Consider the following 6616-nt stretch of genomic DNA (forward strand, 5'->3'; position numbering starts at 1 on the left):
CGCCTTTAGAGAGTTATTTGACCAAGAAGCAGTCAAGAAATTGCGGCGTAACCTGCACGACATATGCATCCGCAATATGAGAGGAACGGAGCAGAAGTGGACAGCGAGTCAGCAAGTTCTACAAGTAAAAATATATATATAAGCAATGTCCTTCTTGAAATCTTCCATGACAAAGAGAATGTAACATTATCCAGAAATACACAATGAGCAGAGTGCAATTAAGCAGCTGCGCATTATTATTTCATAGAACAATAAAAGGCGTCAGACTCGGTGTGAAAGGTTTCTGTGCGGATCGATTTTTATCGGATAATCGATTACAAATACGTCTACGAAAAAATATGGACTTAGTGTTCAAAGGACTTAAGAGTCTTAAGAGTCTACAGCCATACTATTAAACCTGTGAGGCTTTACTTTTCCTTAATACATCCATGCTAACATGCTAATTTTTGTCAGCTAGCACGTAACACAAAGCACAACAAACACTGATGGGAATGTCATTATATTTGAAGGTTTTGGTCATAAACTGAAGTACTGGACAAATTGAAACAGTGACCTGGTGATGGAAAATGGACTGCACTTGTAGAGCGCTTTTCTAGCCTTCTGATCGCTCAAAGCACTTTTACACTACCGGCCACATTCATCCATTCAAACACTGGTGGCCGAAGCTACCACACATGGTGCCACCTGCTACGCAGTAACCATTCACACTCGCTTTCACACTGATGGAACAGCCATCAGGAGCAATTTGGGGTTCAGAATCTTACCCAAGGATCCTTCAACATGCGGACTGGAGGAGCCAGGGATCGAACCACAGATCTTCTGATTAGTGGGTGACTCGCTCTACCTCTGAGCACCGTGATGGTGCTGGATTAAAAGTCAAAGCATCACCAAAGATTCATCCTCTCGGGCAAATGAATGTTCCACCTTTAACCTAGTCCATCTGGTAGATGTCTTGGTATTGCTATAATATTTCATCAAGTTATATTGCAGGCTTTAATATTAAAGTTGTACTGGAGTAGGATATTCACAAATCAAAGGGATTTTTGACACCTGGAAACTAAAATGCTGCTGTTAATGTGTTATTACTGAGTCATATAGCATTAAACATGTATTTATTAACATAAATATAAGATTGTCAGTCATCTGTAAAGCACTTTGCTGCTTATGTGCAAAACAAATAACGTTTTATTGAATAATAAAGGGACCATTAAGTATGCCTTAATAAAAACAAGAGATACTTGGGCCAAACCTGTTCTTGTTAGGTCTACCTCACACAGACTCCGCCCACTGCTGGACTCTAAAGGTTATACACACCTCCAATCTCCGGTAGGTGAATGTGCGCTTGTGATTTGCATAAATGAGCTGGTCAATCATACAGGATAGAAAGGATTTCCATGACACTGTCTCTTTCCTCTTAAGCAATGATCTGCCTGCTGCTCAGCGTCCTCCACGGATGAAGTCACCGCTTCAGGAGCCTCATCAGTGCCCTGGCACAGACCATGCAGAGACTGGTGTTCAACAGCTACACAGCCTGCAAGGCCTGCCAAACAATGCCCAAGTTTAGACTCTTGGAAATGCCAGCCTTCTTTCCAGGGTGGTGCTCGCTGAAATGTCACGGGGATGGTTAAAAAAGGGTTGAGTGTGTGCCAGTTGTGTTGCACCTGACTTCCCTCTGGGCATAATACACCTACGTGTTCCCTTGCTCTTTGATGACCCGGTAGATGTGGTATGCAGGGTGTCTATTGCTTGTCTCTCAACGCCTGCAGGGTTAGGCCATAGTTCCACCCAGTTTGGTTGCATACCACCTGGGTTGGCTGGGCCCCTTGCCTCTCCGCTGCAGCAGCATAGGTTGGAGGAGGTGGTAAAAGGTCACATGGTTGTTGTCGTGTTGTGGCACTGGCATCTTTGCTGCGCCGCTCCTCCACTAAGAGAAAGTGGAGTGGTAAAACTTTTGCAGCTGGCTTCTAAAGACCCCACAGAACATATTTATGTGTTTTCATGCTTCAAGTTACCTGTGTGCATGTCTGGCGAATCACTCAGGTGGGCTCTGAAGACCCAGGCTGCACGCTGCCCCGCTTGCCTCGCGCCATGTTCACCATCAACATGTTAATTACACATATGAGGTCTGACACAGACACATGTGGGATGAAATGTACCTGCCGCCCCAGAGCTGCTTTTTTTCTCCTCTGTTCTTTAATTTTGCCGACCACCCTCCCTCCCATGTGTGTCTCCAGTTCTACATGAGTCATGCGGGGGTAAATTAGCAGTAAGCAGCAGACAAGACAAGCTGACTGTTAGCAGATGTGTAAGAAATGAGGAAACACAGGTTTAGCCTCTATTTTAAGACCTGCTCTCCCCTTTCCCCTTGTCCTCAGGCTGTGTTTGGTTTCCTATCTTGGCTGTTAGCAGTTAGTAGTAGTTATTCTTTTGAAGGGATAGATGTTTGGAATTTTGCAAAGTCTTTCACTTGAAGCTAAATAATAGGTTTTGGATAATTACAATAGGCCTCTTTGTGTGCAAGTGACATGTTAAAAAAATTCACTGTTCTAAATATCTCCTGTGGTCACACTGGTTTTATGGTATTAACATAGATTTTTAGTAATTCTACTTAAATATCCAGCTCTAATTAACAGATCCTTAGAGGAAGTATAGGTATAAACCACTGAATCTATGAATATGGTTTGAAAAATAAACATTTATATCTGAAAGCAGGACAATAGTGCCAAATAGTCCTTCCTTTACCATACAGCTAGTATATGTAAACGTGACCTATTTGTGTGTTTTCCAGTTTCTGTCAGCGCTGGGCACTTTTGAGTGACTGACATCTGCTGTCAAAGGGCACAAAAGGGTGCGTGTGGGATGTTGATGTGTTTGTGCGACAAGCTTCATGTGTACGATGCTAAAGGATGTGTCATTTAAACAGTTATGGCTTGCGTGGATATACAAACTCACAAGGCCATTTTGCTGATGAATTGTTTCGAGGCTGTGTCTCAAGCGTTCACATCAACACCCATAAACACAGGAGGAGGGACAGACAAAAGACTGAATAAGGACTGTGCACTGTGAGCGGGACGTGTTCTGTTGAGATGAAATGGTTCAGCCCTATCCCCTAGATATTCTGTTTATGTATGATTAATTCAAAGCAGAAAATAGGTTTTGAGGAAAAGAAATGCCAAGCGTATTAAGTTCTGTATTAACATAATGAGGTAATGTTGCGAATTAATGTATGTCAGGTTGTAAAAATGTTGTAATTGACCATATTAGCTAAATGTTCAATGAAAATGTGTTTTGTTTTCCTCTAAAATAGGCAATCATGCAATCCAGCATCTTTTTTTTTTGACATTTAACTGAAATCACGATCTTTCCCTAACTTTAACCAGAGTGCATTTCCTGTCTAAACCTAAGACAGGAGTCTGGATGCAAACTCGGGGTTCTGGTGTCAAGGTTCTGCACTTTGTAGGCCCGCCATCCTCGGCAACCACCTCCTTGCGAGGCCTATGAATGTAGTGTTTCATTACTTGACAGAAACATTGTGTCTGAACATAATCCAGGAGGCGAATACGTTGCCAAAACAGCGTAATTAGAAGGTAGTTTAGTAACATACAAATGTAATTTCTAGGAGACAGGGTTGAATAGTGTCTTAAGACTCTGCATCTCTCAACATAAGTTTGTGGGTTTCAAAGGTTGCTGTCTCATGAGAAACTTGTAAATTTTACTCACAAAAGGTTCTTTTGCTGACAGTAAAATCGCTTCTGTCAAAAAAAGAAGAAAAATCCATGCAATTTCCAAGGCACATCTGCAGACATGACATCGCTGTTAAATTTTGAATGATTCAGCGCATCATGAGTCATTTGCAAAACTTTGCGCTCCACTTTCCGTGATCGATAGTGTAAGTTTCAGTGTGTCGGTGACAATGACAAAAGCAGTTGTTCTGTGTTAGAGAGTGAAGAAAAATCAATGGCATATTGAGTGTTCTACTGTATATCTGTTATAGTCCTCTGATCCTCTTTCAAGCTATTTTGGGGGATGTGTTGGTGACTCACTCTGCTAATGTGCATTATAATGAACTGATGTGTTAAAACTCTGGTTTCGCATTTGTCTGCTGCCCACTCTCCAGTCTTTTGTTCACCGTTGCAATCTAAAAAATCAAATGGAAATGTGACTTGAAGGCAGACCACAGGGCTGAATGAAAAAAAAAGTGCTGTGTTACACATCCGAGAAGCAATATTTTTTAACTTTGTGTGGACAGATGTGTGTGCATAGTTTATTTGTGTTACCCGAACTGTCAGCAGACCTCAATTACGAGCAGTGACTACAGTCGCATGTACTGACAACAGGAAGTGTGTGTTTGTTTAAAGGAGGATGTCTTGACAGAGTATCTGTGTTTACAGCATCTAGGCCCACCATTGTCATCACTAACCCCCAACACACACACACACAACCCCTAAACGTCTTTGGTTTCTCATTAGAGTGAAATACCTGAGCCACAACTGCTCTGCACTCCCACACTTCCTCTGTCTGAGTCTCTCTCCACTTTCTTATCTGCCCCCGTCTCACTCAAACTATCACACTGTCCGTCCCCTGTCATCCCTTCTTTCAGTTTTCCATCCCACTCCATCTTTTGTACATAAGGTCACACGGCTGAAATCTTGAACAGAGGCTGGGGCGTTTAGAGGTCACAATGAGGTCCGACTAATTTGCTGCAGATGAAAACACACATGGACACATACATAGACACATAAGGAATACCGGTATACAACATCTGACTCTCACAATGCACACAAACACTTCCAAACAAATCTGCAGGAAGTCTATTAATACTCCACACACTCCACAAATATGCACTCCGACAGCCCAGCCATCAGCACACTGGTCTGCATTGTACCTCCCCGCTACAGTCCATCCATTCTACTCACATTGCTCTTCATCTACACTGTCTCAGTATCAACTTCTTCATTCTCCATATCATCTCCATCTCCCACTGAACTTCCTCCCTCCATTACCAGCTGCATGGAGATATGAAGTTTCTGGCAATAACCAGCCACAGATGTGAGGCGTCTTGAATGGTGAGCAGTGGGCTACCGGGTCTCTCTAATTTCCATCCTCTAGCGCAGACGCAGCGAAAACACCCACTGGATTCTTGCTAGGAGAGTCAGTAATGAGATTGTGGTGATGAGGGCTCAAACTGGTTGAAGGTTTGAGCAGTCATCTGCTGCTGGTTATGTACGAGCATGCGTGTTTGTGAGTGTGACACAAGAAAAGACAGACTGAATGCATGTTTGCCTGCAACAGAGAGCATGTGTGGTTGCGTTGCATGTGTACATACGGAGAGGAAGGTAGAGGAAGAGAGAGAAAATGAGACTTGTGCTCCGCTCCAGTGAAAGTATCTGACTCATGGCTGACTGTTTATTATTGCGAATGGCTCTGTGGTCCTCTCAGGAAGCCGCAGGAGTATTACTCATTGAACCAGCGAGGAGATAGAGATGGAGTCTGTCTCCTCCTACAGATTTACCCATCTATCCCTCTGTTTAAAGAAAATACCGGGAATTCCCACAATGCATTAACTCTCAATCTGCACCGTGATAACTAATGTGATTCCTATTTACCGTGCACCCTCATTGGACTGTCACCAGAGGACGGGAGCGCTGCTCTGCTGCTGCCGTGTGTTTAAGGAAAGCGCAAAAGTCCGGCTAAGTGTCACATCTCCTATCTCATGCTGTCATCGCTGCAAATAGAGATGACACTCAGGAGATGGATTGGGATGTCTTGTCCTCATCAACCTCCCACCAGTAACTTCACTTCTTATCTGACACAGGGGGGAAGAAGGAAAGTAGCATAAACAACCACACACACACACAGACACACACAGACACACACACACACACACTCCTCCCCCTCCTCTTTTTACATCCCCACTGAGTTTCCCTGCGCTGACAAGTGCCTGCCAATATCTGTTACATTGTGCACACTGTGCTGCTCGGTTATCTTGGGGGGGAAAAACAAGATACAAGAAGATGATTGATGCTGCTGTGTGACAGGGAGGGACGGACACAGAATCTGTTGAATAAATACAATTATTATTATATTGCTTCAGTTTTTCAGCAGGGATTTATAGTGTGTTTCTGTCAGACATCATCATGCTTCATGGGAGTTTTAAATCTCTCTAAGGAATTTACTCAATAAATACACATTCCTGCACATTCTGAGGAGGACCTTTATTTGTATATTTACATGGCATGCTGTTTTATAGGTTCTCCATGTCAGTGGTTCCCAGCTGGTCCAGTCACAGGGTCCACATTCCACATTCAGTGACATACTTGCTTTTGGCCATGTCGTCAAGCTAGTTTGCTGTCCTGTCGTTGAAATCCGGTGCTTGGGCAGTGACTTGCGGCATCAGAAACCAACGGAAAAAGGCATCCTTTAACGTCAGCATGATACGCAGCCGGTTGCCATTATGGTCTACCGGCGCCCAGCTGCGTCAGGTGGAAACGCCGCAAGACAAGAATGAAAGTTAGGCGGTCAGGAGAGGCAGTGGATGGGTCCAACAAACCACGACTTCCACCTGAGAGGGCGGAGTTCACATACCCTGTTCTTTTTTTCCTAAACCCAACCATGT

This window comes from Epinephelus lanceolatus, chromosome 5 (genome assembly GCF_041903045.1).
Source record: "Epinephelus lanceolatus isolate andai-2023 chromosome 5, ASM4190304v1, whole genome shotgun sequence".
In the NCBI taxonomy this organism is placed as follows: domain Eukaryota; kingdom Metazoa; phylum Chordata; class Actinopteri; order Perciformes; family Serranidae; genus Epinephelus; species Epinephelus lanceolatus.